This window comes from Vigna unguiculata, chromosome 6, assembly GCF_004118075.2.
Source record: "Vigna unguiculata cultivar IT97K-499-35 chromosome 6, ASM411807v1, whole genome shotgun sequence".
Classification (NCBI taxonomy): Eukaryota; Viridiplantae; Streptophyta; class Magnoliopsida; order Fabales; family Fabaceae; genus Vigna; species Vigna unguiculata.
Genome location: NC_040284.1, coordinates 9,800,597 through 9,816,174, shown reverse-complemented (window position 1 = coordinate 9,816,174; position 15,578 = coordinate 9,800,597). Strand labels below are relative to the sequence as shown.

Here is a 15,578-nt window from a genome sequence, read left to right as displayed (position 1 = left end):
TTTGTGTCTAATTTTCTTTTCTTCAAAAACAAAAAAGTAAACACATGAGAATGAGAGATGAATACAATTTGTAAAAAATTAGAAAGACAAATGAGAAAGAAATAAAAAATATCTTAATAAATATTTTGTTCAATTATTTTTTTTTTTTGTTTCTTTATTTGTTCAACAATGTCTAGTTGATTGTCTAATGTTTTTTCAGTCTCAATTTGTTAAAAATTGAAACGGTTAATAGGAATGTTTTGCTTTGTTGGTGTAATTAACATAATCCTAGTGTTAATTTTGATGAAAAATCTTTTGATCCGCTTCAAAAAATTTAATGAAAATAACCAATTTGCATCAACTTTTTAAAAATCGAAACCAAATTGACACTAAAAAAACTAAATGACCAATTTTGTTAACATTAAAGACTGTGTTTTATAAAAGAAATAGAAAGTCACACAATTTAATTTCAATTAATTTCTAAAATATACTACATATAATTTTTTAAAAATTTAAAAGATATATAGAATTTAAAATAATTTCAAAAATATAAATACAATTTTTAAAAAATTCAAAAATATACATATAATTTTAAAAAAATAAAAAATATTGGGGGGGGGGGGGCATGGCCCCTCCCTGCTCTTTAAATAATCCGCTCTTGTCCTTTTGGCTTGCAAGAAACTGTATGTTCTCTAGTAGTTCTTCAACCCTTGATGCAATTTCTATGTCAAATGGATTAACAAAAACCTTAAAGAAGCCTCACACCTTGCTAGTTGCAGGCTGAAATTCAGCTTCCAACTTCTGTCTTGATGTCTCATTAGCAACCTCATCTAACAGCAATTCTGCTTCATACATAGCCTCTTTCAGCTGATCAAGCCAGTTCATCACATTTGGGCTCTTGTATTGTCTTTCCTCTGCATCCTCCAGCACTTGGTTGATGGAGTTCAGCATAATCTCTAGCTTTTTTAGCATCTTATCCTTGATTTTCCTTCCATGGAAGTAGTCTTCGATGTCCCTTGAAGCCAACTTGTCAAAAGTCACTTGAAAGATAGCGGTGAGAAATGCCCCACTTATACACTCTGCTGCCATGAGTCCTTTGATTGAGTCACTTCACAATCACCCACTTCACCCTCATCAAACACCTTCTGTACAAACCTAAAAGCAACACATAATAACATAAGCACAAACTCACAATCAAAATCATACATTTCAAACAAGAAAAATTAGCCTTACCTTAACTAGAGAGAAATGAAGTATCCACTATTCAATTTTCAATATCTATGTTCTTGAACCTTTCAACAAAGTCTACTAAAAGAAGTTTTGAAGTCACCCAGTCCTAAAATCTGTTTGTATCATGTGAAGTACCTTTTTGACAATCATGCTTTCTCACTTATACGTGTCAAGTAGGTAACAAAGTCCATTGAAATGACATCTCTTTTCTACGAGGGTATTTACAAGCCACTACAACACAAAATGCACGACTTTGACTTTTGACATGATAAACAAGCCAATTAATATCTTATCACATTTGCGTTCATCATCACATATGTGAACAAACATAGATGAAAATCTCTTAGATATATATTGATTTATTGTTAATACTCAATTAGCCAATAAACAATCCAAAACAAATGCATTGCACTGCAAGTACTCATGCAGCGTTAACATAAATGAATGTTTTATATAAAAGATGCAAAAACACAATTTTTAAACTATAGATTCAAGGAAAACAAAGTTTTTCCTTGTATACCATTTTTTTCAATTGTTTTAAAGATTTAGAGGCTACAAATTATTTTAATTTGATTTCTTAACTATTTTAATCATAATAGTTTATTGTTTTCAATTTAGCATTATAAGAAATTAAAATTCGTCCTTATATAACATTTTGACAAAGTTAAACACTATATAAGAATAAAGACCCATAACAACATTGCCTTAAGGTTTTGGGGTAAAACTGGTGTCAAAGGTCTTATATGTATAATACAAACATCATATATATATATATATATATATATATATATATATATATATATATATATATATATATATATAACCACAATCTCTCAATGACTATAACCATAACCATATATGAAAAAAAGAAAAAAAAAAAAAAATATATATATATATATATATATATATATATATATTTATAAACCCACCAGTGGTATCATAGTCGATGGTTCGGAGTGACTGACCGCATAACCACATAACCATAACCAAAAGGGGTCACCTAAGTGACTGACTGCATAACCATAACCAAAAAGGGGTTACTCAAACACCTGAAGGGAAATATATCCATATGAAAAAAAAAAAAACAAGGGACTCACCCTTGAGGGAAGATGGTTGGGAATAGTCTAAGTGTGAGTCAAAGTCTCACATTGGATAGAATAAACAAAGTTAAATACTATATAAGAATAAAGACCCATAACAACATTGCTTTAAGGTTTTGGTGTAAAACTGGTGTCAAAGGTCTTATATGTGTAATACAAACATTATATATATATATATAACCACAATTTCTCAATAATCATGACTATATCACCATAACCCACATATGAAAATATATATATATATATATATATATATATATATATATATATATATATATATATAAACCCATCAGTTTGGTAGTTAAATTTTTTTTTGAAATTTCGATATAATTTAGTTCTCAAACTTTAACTAAATTTTTGTATAGTTTAGTCTTCAAACTTTTAAAATCTGTCGATCTATTAAACAACGATTTAAGTTAACATTTCAAGTGAGCATATAAAGAAATTTAAATTTTGCTCATAAATTTATATATTATAGACATATTTAACCATTTAATTTAAATTGAATTATGATTAGAAATACTTAAAATTAAACATTGAATAAGAATATCTTATTCTATACGAGAAATCACATTGATCACGAAGTCTTATAAGAGCTTAAAATACGTTAACGTGATATAAAAAATAAAATCCAAAAAACTCTTGGCCATGATAATAAAAGTATACATTTTTTGCATTGCAAATATATATTTCTGTTAATAATTAGATAAAACATGATCATGATATTCAATTTTTTAAATTATATTAAGGGACAGTAATAAATATGTACTTGGCTTTGTTCTCATATTTGTTTCAATAACACTCATTTCGACTTCATTCACATTTTCGTCTTAAATTATTAAAATACTTTTAATTTTGGATAATCTAACAAACTTATAAACTTATGTTAACTTTTCTTTTTACCATAATTTTATTAATTATTTATAAGACACACATTGAATATCTTTATTTTTTACTATAGTTATTTTACATATCTAAATATTATGATACTCTTATTTAATATTTATGCAAATATAATTTATTTTTTAATACTTGAAATCAAGAAGAAAAATGTGTAATAAATTTTTATTTCGAAAATGAAGATCACACTACTGTATTGTCATTCTTTTGTATTTGAGAAAAAAATTAAAAAAAGATTTTAAAAACAACAAGACCCAACGAAACAAGTAAAGATTAAATTAAAATCCAAAACAATATCTTGTATAATAGAGATAAGTTGGGATACTTGATGAGAAGTGGATGATGAGAAGTTAAAAGAAATAGAAAACTAGAAGCATAAATATAATATAAAAAGGAGTAATTTTATTTGAAGGATCGAACACTAATTTACATACGAAGATTGAAATTGTTATTGGAAGAAGACGAAAGACTTAACAAGGGTGACGACATACACATTCTTCTTTGTAATTACATACACCACTTGCTAAGTTGCCATATTTCTTGCGACAAACAGTGAAACACTTGTCATTGTCTTGACATTGTTTGTACATTATTTCTACGCAAATCTCGTACAACGTTTTCTCAACCCTTGTTCCTTCCACTATTTTCAATGCTCCTTCATTTTCTGCACAACACAGACCACATTCAATATTCAAACCACCTTTGCTCAAACAAACATAAGTAATAAATCAGTGACTACAAACCAAAACGTACCAATGCTGGTTGAAAGAAGTAGCATCACCATGAAAATTGAAGCGATCGCCTTCATCTTATTTTGATTTCAGAGCAATGTATTCTTTCATCTTTTGCTCCATCTCTACCATATATATAGTATTGGATGTTTCGTAACTGTTTTTTTTTTTAATTAATTTATGATATAGTTAGTGAAGTTTGACTCTTCCGGTATTAGTTTGATTTCATCATCTCCACTTCAATAACGCTTTTATTTAATATTCATCATTTATTATTATTTGTCCCTTTTACATTAATTCATAAACACGCATATACTCTATAAAAAAAATACATTTTAAAAGTCATATTTTTTGTCGCTAAAGTTTAAATCCGTTACAAAAATATTTAACAAATAAAATTATGATAAAAAGCATATGGTACCTAAAGTCTTAATCACAAAGTAATTAGCAATCAACTTTTAATTGGTAACGGTTAAAAACTAAATTTTAAGTTTAACTCAATTATATAAAATCGATTTTTGAAAGGTAAAGTTTACACCTATGTATATACTTTAAATTGACTTTATCTCTACTTGATGCGATGTGGGACTTCCAACATACTCCCCTTATACCGAGGTATACATCTCGAACATGTAACTAGATATTAATGGGTGGTCCGATAACAGTATGATAACAAGTGGAACAATAAACTCAACAAACAACAAATTTTTGCTAGGATAGACCCTAACCCGTGACTATGGTACCATGTTTTAAGAAGTGAATTTTAAACCTATCTCAACCCTACAAAATCTTTCTTTCTTCAAATTGGAGCTCCATCTTCCTTATGACCTCCTAACTCAAGGATTCGTTACTTCTTTGTGGAGGACTGAAGTAATCTCAAAGTCCAAATGAACCTCCAATGACATGCACATGAATTGGGTGCTCAAGTCTTCCAATGGTCATTGTGAATATATTGTCTTGACCACGAGGAACAAATAAACCTTGAGTCTCTTGCTGTAAGACCCGCGAAATTTAATTAATTAAATAAATAATTAATTAATAAATGTAGATAATGAGAGCCTTTATAACATTAAATATTAATTGTTATGACATGAAAAAGTACTAGCTCAAATGGTTGAGAGTACTTAGTTGTTATGAAAGGACTTGGATTTGAGTCTTATGTATGTCATTTGTGTGTTATTTAATTGATTATTATTTTAATTTTAATAATAAAGTGTTTGATCATGATGAGTGATAATATAATCCTAGAATTATAGGAATTATCATGAAACATGAACTATGCTAACTAAGTGAGAAGGAAGTTCAAACCTTGGTAGTCACTGGAGAGAAAATTCAGAGTATGAACTATGCTAACTAAGTGAGAAGGAAAGCTGAAGTGAGGAAGCATTAGGAGGCCATTTTTTGTCAAGGAAGAAGCCATGAACCTTCAATTTTTAGCAAGGAAATCCAGGTTAGGGGAGCTGAAACTCATAATTTTATAGTTTGAATTTAATTGCTTGAGGTATAGCTTGATTATGTTTGAATTATTTGCTGTCAACGCTTAAATTTTTGGGTTTCTGGAAATTTTCAGGAAATCGTCTTACGGTCTTCAAAGCCGCCAGGCGACGCTTTTCATTTTTTGTTGAATTCTAGGTTCTTGATAGGAACCGCCTGGCGGCATGAATGGGCCGCCAGGTGACACAACCTCGTTATCCAGTTTCTAAGTTTTTGGGTGAAGGGCCTGGCGGTGATGAACACCCGTCAGGCGACGCGAGCCAATTTTGTCTTAATTTTTGGTGTTTTGAGATTTTCGGGTTGATTTTAATCAGGAAACATGGAAGCTATATTTGTTGATTGATTAATTGATGTCATATATTGTTGGATTATATGGAGATTGGAAATTAATTGGATGAAATTGTATGAAGATTGGTTTTAGGGTTCGGGAATTTGGGGCTGTTGGCGTTAGGGGATTAATGGGTGTCTGAATTGCAGTGAATTGGGTGTGTGTTGTATAATTGCACTCAGGATTAATGGTTGTGTTGAGGAAATAGCCAATGAATGGTAAGGAAGAATCTGGGTTCACGTAGGTGCAGGGGATTCCTGGAAAATCTCCAGAACTCTATGCACCGCGTGGTGGCTCTTAAACTACCGCCAAGCGCTCGACCAGTGCAGAAGGCACTTTGTTGTGCATTGTGTGGGCAGCAAGCGGTTGGGTCCGTAGGGTTCATTTTGGGATCCATTTGCGTATTATATGGGGTAATTAACTGCAGAATGGGACCTAGGATTGAGTAACTATATAGAATTGCATACATTGAGGTTATAAGGGAATCATATGGTTAGGGTTGATGTGTATGATGGATTGCAGGAGAGTTACTAGAAGGGGTAATAAGAGAAGTGGAGAATAAGATTTGAATTCTATTATGTTAAGAGTTATAGGTTGTTGTGATTAGAGATACTATGACTGGGCTTAGCTTGGAATTGGATTTGAAAGAGGTATGGTTTCAAATGATAAAGGTACAAAGGGCACTGTTGTGATGAGGAGGAACGAAATTGGGATGAATAAACAAACTTGATGGGACTGATGCAATTAATAGTAGTATGGTTGAGTAAAAGTAAATCTAAGTGATGGTATGCTTAAGTAATAAAGGTTGATGTGTGTTATGATCTATGCATTTTGTGACCAAACCAATATTATGCAATACTGGTGTAGCGCCTGTCAGTGAGGTTTGAACCGCCAGGCGATAGTTACAATTCCAGAAGGCCACTGTGGCGCTTGGCACCTGGCGATGAGAGACGTCCCGCGAAGCGATACCCCGTAGAGATGGGGTTTTTAGAGGCGCGTGGTGCCTGGTGGCTCTAGAGCAGCATCAAGCGATAATACATGATCATTAGACTTGTTGCTTGAGATGTGTGTGGTCTACAAGGCTTTGGTGATACCTTAAAGGTGGGCTTGTTGGAGTGTTCCTTGAGTTGTTGATGAAGGATTAACCCCAACCAAGGATGGAGGCACATGCTTAAGAAGACTAAGCATGTTTAGAAAGGAAGTTCACTAATCCTTCATCCCTTTCATTTGTGTTTGTTATTTTTTGATTCCCTAAGTTGGCTTAGTTGAATCAACTTTAGTTGACTTGTTGACCTTTGACTAGGTTTGACTTGTTGACTATAGTTGACTTGACTTAAGCCAACATGCTAATCTATGTTTATTTGCTTTGTAGGTTAATTAGGAGTAAGAAAGCAATGCTAGGTGGCGCATGGTGATTGGGGAGCATAAATGATGTGGAGGAGAGAGTAAAGCAAAGGCATAAAGCATAAAGTAAAAGGCATAAAACAAGTGTACCTATGTACCTTTGGTCTCCTTTGCTTTTAGCACACTTTGGCCACTTTTTGGAGACATATGAGACACATTCTTTGTCTCCTTTTGTGCTAGAACGAAATTAGCCTTGCACACACCATAGTTGGCTCTTTTGTCTCTCATTTTTGTAACCTTATTTGACCTAGTTTCTTGAAGCTAGGGTTAGGTTTTTGTAGAGACATCCTTAGGTATCTTTTATTTGCTTAGAGGCCCCTAAACTCTTCTATATAAGGGGTGCTCCTAGACATGTAAAAGGGTTGAACATTTTGAAGTAAAAACACTCTTGTGTCTCAACCATTTGTGAGAGTTTCCTCCCTTGGGAGTGAATACTTTTAAGCCTTATCTTGCATAGCAAGTGGCGGCACACATCCACTCATCTTCAAGGTTGCCATGGCTTCTAGCCTAGCCTTGTAGTGGGGTGCTTCTCACATTTTTACCATTTCTTTCCTTTCCATTTTATGTTTTCTTCTTCCTTTAATTGTTCTTTGTTTTCTATGGTTTATTTGCATTCCATTTCCTTTTTGTTTTGAATCAATCCATCATCTTCTTCTCTTGAGCTTTGTGAAAGGAACCTTCACATCTAGATAGCTTGCTATCTTAATGTCCAGTGGGGATTTCGTTTAGCTTTCTTAATCAACTCACACCATATTCAATAATATTAAAAAGGAACAAGATAATCCTTCATCATTTGGTATCTAGAGCCTAGGTTATCTTGAATATGGTGTTTTTCATGTGCTAACCTTGTCTTGTTGTAGCTATCTTTGTATGGTTCAATTCCACTTCCATTGCACACAAAAACAATGCTGGCAGAAACTGTTCACGATTTTAAAAGATTAAACTGCACCTTCTCAGTGATCCAAAAATGACGTTCTTGATGTCAAAAGAAAGCTCTGTTAGTCTAGTTTTTAACAAAAAAAAGAACCAATGAATTTGGAGTTTTGTGGAGAGAGTTATGATTGAAATAGTGAGCAAAGGTCAGAGCTGCCGAGATCACCGCGAATCAACGTTTTTCAGGTTATGTTGGGCAGTTTTGGCTACTGTTTTTGTTACTCTTCTTACACCTAAATGTGGTTGGATAACATGTCTTTGGATGCTTAGTCTTTGAGCCTCAAATCCATGAGTTTAAATGCATGATAGCTACATGTTTGTGTCTTTGTGTATGTCATGTTAAGTCTTTAAATGTGTCTAACTTTTGCTTGAGTCATATGTTATATGCTTCTTTGAGTTTTCTTATTCTTGTTTCTAAGTATTTGAGATATTGCATGAGATCTATGCCTTTTGTTGTAGCATGCTCCTTGAAATTGATTTTGACCTAATTTTAAGGAACTAAGTGTTCAAGACACCCTAAAACATCCTTCTCATCATTTTAAGTACCTAGTTTTGAAAAGAAAAAGTGTTTTCAAGACCAAAAACAGTTTGGCCGAGAGCTAATGTGTTGCTTGGTGAATCCATTTGGCCATTTTTACTAGGTGTTATGCTACCAAATTTTATACTTGGATTTTGGGTGATATTGGCAAATTAGTTCCATGTTTTAACTTGGTTATGATCTTTCTTGGTGTATGCATAATTTGAGGTATAATCTTGGCTTGTTCAAATGCTTTCCATAGAGTCTTTAAAAGTGTTTTTCATTGCTTTAGTCTTATTCAAGTTTTGTCTTTAAAACAAAATTTCCTTAGAAGTTAAACTTTCTTGTTTTTGTGCTTTTCTTGCTTGTCACTAGGTGTTCTTTGTTGTGTCTTAGTAGTTTTCTTTTCTTGAAACTCTTGGGATGTTATGGCCGAATCACTTGTCTTGCATTTGAAAGGTTTTGAACAAGTTTTTAAAAGTGTTTGCTTCACTCCTTTGGTGGATTTTGAGTGCTAGCCTTGCCTTGTTACTTTGGGAGAGTGATCTAAACACTTGGGTTACAATTTGGGTTGGATTTGGTCTCGGTTTTCATGTTGTCTAACCTCTAATCCATTTATTTTGTCTCGGATTTAAGTGTTTTTGTTGTAGGAATCATGGCAAGTTCATCAAATGCACCTACACCAAACAAAAACAATACATTGATGAGATTGCTTCGGGATTTGGAGTTGTCTAGGAAGGAGGCCTTTGAACAATTAAGAAAAGACAAGGAGCAAAGTGACCTAAGAATCCAAGAGCACATTCAAAGGCTTGAAGCTAAAGAGCAAGAAAGAGAGGCTAGGAAAAGAGGGCATTCTAGGCGTAACCCATCACAAGAAAAGCAAACTCCAAAGATTCCTAAGTTCTATGGAGGAAGTGATCCCAAAGTCTTCCTTGATTGGGAAGCTAAAGTTGATCAAATTTTCAATGAAAATCATGTAAAGGATCAAACACAAGTTGATCTAGTAGTTTTAGGATTTTTGGAGTATGCCAATACTTGGTGGCATAAAGTTTGTAAGAATTATGACCAAGGGCCACCCGCGGCTTCTTGGATGGACATTAAAACTCTTATGCGCGCTAGATTTGTTCCTCCCTCCTATAGGAAGGAACTTCTTTTGAAGCTCCAAAGGCTTCACCAAGGTTCTATGAGTGTGAGTGAGTACTTTAAAGAATTAAAGTCTCAAATGCGTAGGGTTGAAATAAAAGAGACTAACAAAGAGAAAATAAAAAGATTTGTGAGTGGTTTTAGGAGAGACATACAAGACCAAGTAGAGTTGTATGAGTACTCCACTCTTGAAAATGTTTTCACACTTGCCCTTGGGATTGAAATTCAATTGAAAAGAAAAAGAAGGGCAAGGAAGAGTTACTCACCCAATCACTACTTTAGTCACTCATGGAAGGGAAAGGATAAAAAGAAACATGATAAGTTCCCTTCTAACTCTCATCAAGAACCACCAAGTAAAAGTAAGTCACCAAGTGATCACATTCACCATTCCACTTCTCAAAGATCAAGTTCCATTAAATGTTTTAAATGTTTGGGTTATAATCACATTGCTTTAAATTGCCCAACCAAAAGGACCATGATCTTAAAGAAGAGTAATGATGTTGAAAGTGAACACTCATCTCCCCATTCTCTTTCAAAAGAATCTTCTTCCTCTAGTAAAACTAAAATTTTTTAGAAAGACCCTATGTTATTAAGGCGCATGATAGGTCAAGATCAAAGTGAGCTTGAGCCAACTCAAAGAGAAAACATTTTTCAATCTAGATGCAAAATTAACAAATGGGTTTGCTCTCTAATTATTGATGGAGGAAGTAGTACCAATGTAGCTAGCACAAGGTTGGTGGAAAAGCTTAGCTTAGAGACCATTCCTCATGCTAAGCCCTACAAGCTTGCTTGGATAAGTAAAGAGGGAGAAATAGATGTCAATAAACAAGTCCTAATTAACTTCTCTATAGGAAGCTACAAAGATGAGGTGCTATGTGATGTTGTTCCCATGGAAGTCACACATATCTTACTATGTAGGCCATGGCAATTTGATAAACAAACTTTACATGATGGTCATACCAACCAATACATTTTCTTCAAAAATGGGAAAAAGACAACTTTACTACCTCTATCACCTCAAGAAGTTAATAAGGATAGAAATAAAATAAGAAAAGATAAAGAAGAAAAAGAAAAGGAGCAAGCTTTCACCAAGGTGTTACTTGCCTACAAAAAAATTCTTCCAAAGCAAGATGTGCATCACTCTTCCTTCTCTTCCCAAGCCAAAAAGGAAGGCTTAAAGCATAAGCAAGAGAGGAAGAGTAGTCTAGAAAATAAAGATGGCCTAACCAAAGCTAGGGGTAATACCCTTAGAAAGGATGGAACAAAAGCTCATAAAAGGGAGGCGCAAATCCTCCCCCAAATCAAGTCAAGTTCCATCCACAAAGGCTTAAAGAATTTGTGGTCAAATTCTCTCCAAGAAGGGGAGGATGATGAAGGATTAACCCCAACCAAGGATGGAGGCACATGCTTAAGAAGACTAAGCATGTTTAGAAAGGAAGTTCACTAATCCTTCATCCCTTTCATTTGTGTTTGTTATTTTTTGATTCCCTAAGTTGGCTTAGTTGAATCAACTTTAGTTGACTTGTTGACCTTTGACTAGGTTTGACTTGTTGACTATAGTTGACTTGACTTAAGCCAACATGCTAATCTATGTTTATTTGCTTTGTAGGTTAATTAGGAGTAAGAAAGCAATGCTAGGTGGTGCATGGTGATTGGGGAGCATAAATGATGTGGAGGAGAGAGTAAAGCAAAGGCATAAAGCATAAAGTAAAAGGCATAAAACAAGTGTACCTATGTACCTTTGGTCTCCTTTGTTTTTAGCACACTTTGGCCACTTTTTGGAGACATATGAGACACATTCTTTGTCTCCTTTTGTGCTAGAACGAAATTAGCCTTGCACACACCATAGTTGGCTCTTTTGTCTCTCATTTTTGTAACCTTATTTGACCTAGTTTCTAGAAGCTAGGGTTAGGTTTTTGTAGAGACATCCTTAGGTATCTTTTATTTGCTTAGAGGCCCCTAAACTCTTCTATATAAGGGGTGCTCCTAGACATGTAAAAGGGTTGAACATTTTGAAGTAAAAACACTCTTGTGTCTCAACCATTTGTGAGAGTTTCCTCCCTTGGGAGTGAATACTTTTAAGCCTTATCTTGCATAGCAAGTGGCGGCACACATCCACTCATCTTCAAGGTTGCCATGGCTTCTAGCCTAGCCTTGTAGTGGCGTGCTTCTCACATTTTTACCATTTCTTTCCTTTCCATTTTATGTTTTCTTCTTCCTTTAATTGTTCTTTGTTTTCTATGGTTTATTTGCATTCCATTTCCTTTTTGTTTTGAATCAATCCATCATCTTCTTCTCTTGAGCTTTGTGAAAGGAACCTTCACATCTAGATAGCTTGCTATCTTAATGTCCAGTGGGGATTTCGCTTAGCTTTCTTAATCAACTCACACCATATTCAATAATATTAAAAAGGAACAAGATAATCTTTCATCAGTTGTGGCTCAGAATGGCTTCCTTGAGTTGTGGCTCGGGATGGCGGATGAACACAAGGAACCCTTGAGTTGGAGCTCGGGTTGGCGAGTGTTGCTGGTGTGAGTGTGTGAGTTGTGGCTCGTACGGATGGGTCCAGAAGATTGCCCTCCTCGGTAGTAGCCGATGAGTTTGGTAGTCTTGAGACGTTACGAACTATGTTCGTATTGGGAACTATTTTTTTCATATATCATTTGAGTTGATTGTGATGTCATGTCCCCATCAAATTTAGTCTGAGCAGCCTTCCACATCTCGTACCTAGAAAGTGTAGATATTAGGTTAAGGACTGAAGTCCTAAAGTCGCTGCATGAGACTTTCTCAAATGTTTCTCCAATAATGCATAACCACCTTCCGAAAGTACATGGGATGCATCATTAAGCTTTTGTCTTTCCTGGGCTGCTATCATTTTGCTCTGTCATACATAACATAAATTAACAACTATATATCATAGTGTATGACTTGTGTGATTATATAATAAATTTAAGAAACAAACCTCTCATTCCCTATACTCTCTAGAAGCCGAAACTGCATCCATTCCTCCTTAGTTATTTGGTATACTTAATACAAGGAGTGTCATCTTTTTTGTTTCCGAATGCATATTCCCATGTTGGGAAAGTCTCGAAGTCCCTCCATCTGGTGGTTATGTGAGATAACACCTTCCGAGCTTGGAATGTCAAAATTTTGTTGCGAGAAATAAACATATTATATGTTAATGAATTAAGTAAACATATTAAACATTAGATCTATTTTAAGTAAACATATGGAAATACTAGAATATCCTATCATAACTTGAAGCATAACCCTACTATTTTGCACTATACTTTTGTCGTCTTCCCTTGAATATAAACAACAATTGTTTATGTAGTAGCTACCATATGTTATCTCACCGGTGTTCGGCCCACGAGCTAGCCTCAATAAAGTTTCAAAAACATTTAGGATTGTAACACTACTTTTTTTCCTAAGGTACATAACTACATGAATAGGGATGTCAAAAAAATTCGTACCCGTAGGTATCCGCGGATAAAACCCGCAACGGGTAAAAAATGGATATTAAAAATGGATACCCGTTAGCCGTGGGTACGGGTATTTTTGATACCCGCATGTTAACGGGGCGGGTACAGGTATCATAGTATCCGTATCCGTGGATACCCGTACCCGCTAAACTTACCCCTTGACATTTTTCTCTCTCCTTTCTTTGAAATTGGACATATACATCAAACCTTATATAGACAATGAAGTTTATGGTATGTCTGTTGTCAAATAATGGAATCAAAATAAGAATACTTGACACGTGACAATTGAGGTTTATTATTTATTTGTTTTATTTATTTTTCAGTATTCAATCAGAGAAGGTGGATGAGTTTGTTGATCAAAGTACTAATTAAAGAATTTCCATTGTGTTGAATGTCATTTTATATTTACTTTTACAATTATTTGGACTTGTATCAACTTGAGTTTATTTGAACTTTATTTAAAATTTATGACAATAATGTATTTTATTTTATTTTATTTGAATTTATGATTAAATATTTATTTTTTAAATAATTTTGTAAATACCCGCGGGTACCCGTGAATACCCGCGGATATGAAAAAAATAGGCGGATACCCGCATAACGGATACCCGACGGATATGAGTACGAGTACGGGGCAAATATTTATTCAGCGGGTAGGGTACGGGGGAGCTACTACCCGTAGCCTACCCGCCCCGTTGACATCCCTATACATGAATAAACCTATCTCAAATAATTACTAGAAAAAAAATGTCACACTTTATTTAAATCTCAAATAAAAATAATTCCATGTCTTACATCATAGTACTTTTATTCACTTGACAAAATTGAAGGGTTAAATTACCCTTTTGATCCCTCTATTTGTCATGAAATTTCATTTTGGTCCTCACGTTTTTCGTTGTCTCCATTTGGTCCTCATTTTCTTAAAAATGACTCAATTTGCTCCTCACCGTTAACTTTGACTAGACGGTGTTAAAGTCAATGCCACGTGTCAATTTCTGGTTTTTTTGATTTTTTTTAATATTTTTTGAATTTTTAAATTTTTTTATTTTTGACACGTGTCAAAGTGACTCAATTTGGTCCCTATATTTGTTTTTAGTTTCAATTTAGTCCCAATTTTTGTAAAAATGAAGCAATATTGTCCTCCTTAGATTGAGACTTAATTTAATCTTTGTAACAACTTATGATAATATTCTTAATAAAATTGACATTTTTATTAAATATTTATAGAAATATTTTTATTTTTTTTTTAGTTTTATTATTAAACAAAGTTAAACCCCAAACTTAATTTCAAAAATTAACAATTTTGTCATCATATATAAAGGCATCAAGTGTATCATATTATACAAACTTGGTAAAGATTAAAAATCAAATAACTTGTCACATATAAATTTAGGAACTAAATTTGAAGTTCAAAACAAAATCAAAGTCTAATGTTTTGTGTAGAATTTAAAGTTAATTTAAAATATTTATAGAAATATTTAATAAAAACGTTAATTTTAGTAAGAATATCACCATTAAATTTATAAGAAAGTAAATTTAGTGTCAATTTGAGGAAGGACAATATTGTATCGTTTTTACAAAAATTGGGACTAAATTGAAACTAAAAACAAATATAAGGATCAAATTGAGTCACTTTGACACGTGGCAAAACTGTGAAGTGACACATGTCAAAAAGAAAAAATAAAAAAAATTTAAAAAAAATTCAAAAAAATTTTAAAAAAATAAAAAAATTCAAAAAAACCAGAAATTGACACGTGGCGTTGACTTTAACACCGTCTGGTCAAAGTTAACGGTGAGGACCAAATTGAGTCATTTTTAAGAAAATGAAGACCAAATTGAGACAACGAAAAACGTGAGGACTAAAATGAAATTTCATGACAAATAGAGGGACCAAAAGGGTAATTTAACCAAATTGAAGAAAATAAAATAACAATGGAAGAAAACTCTAATTTTTCCCCAAACATCTACTAGTCTTGTCCATCTCTCGATCCTTACTTTTGTGCTCGTTCAACATATATACGACCATATGCTCTCGTATAACTCCTGACTATACCGAAAATAAATAGATGAGCACGCATTATCCCCAACCCCTGACGTATTTGATTTAGACAACGAACACAAGAACAATAATGTATTTTGTTAACATATATTATGTGTTATTGACCATATTGCTAGAACTAAGAAAGTCCTTTTTCATACTCTTGGCTGATGCGATGTTGATCCATCTAGCTTTGATCCATACTACATTCGTAACAAATTCCATCATTCTCAAATTTTTAACTTTCACGAGGTGAGACTCTACCCATTCGAAAAAATATTTTTCATAATTCTTTAACA

General features: G+C 33.4%; 1 long non-coding RNA gene across 1 annotated transcript; it reads right to left on the bottom strand.

Annotated features, from left to right (window-relative positions):
- Positions 1 to 3,591: 3,591 nt before the first annotated feature.
- On the bottom strand, positions 3,592 to 4,055 carry LOC114186706. The gene is made up of 2 exons (XR_003605131.1): positions 3,963 to 4,055; positions 3,592 to 3,873 (listed from the first exon to the last, which is right to left on the bottom strand). It is a non-coding gene; the product is annotated as an uncharacterized LOC114186706 (long non-coding RNA).
- Between the last annotated feature and the right edge of the window lie 11,523 nt (positions 4,056 to 15,578).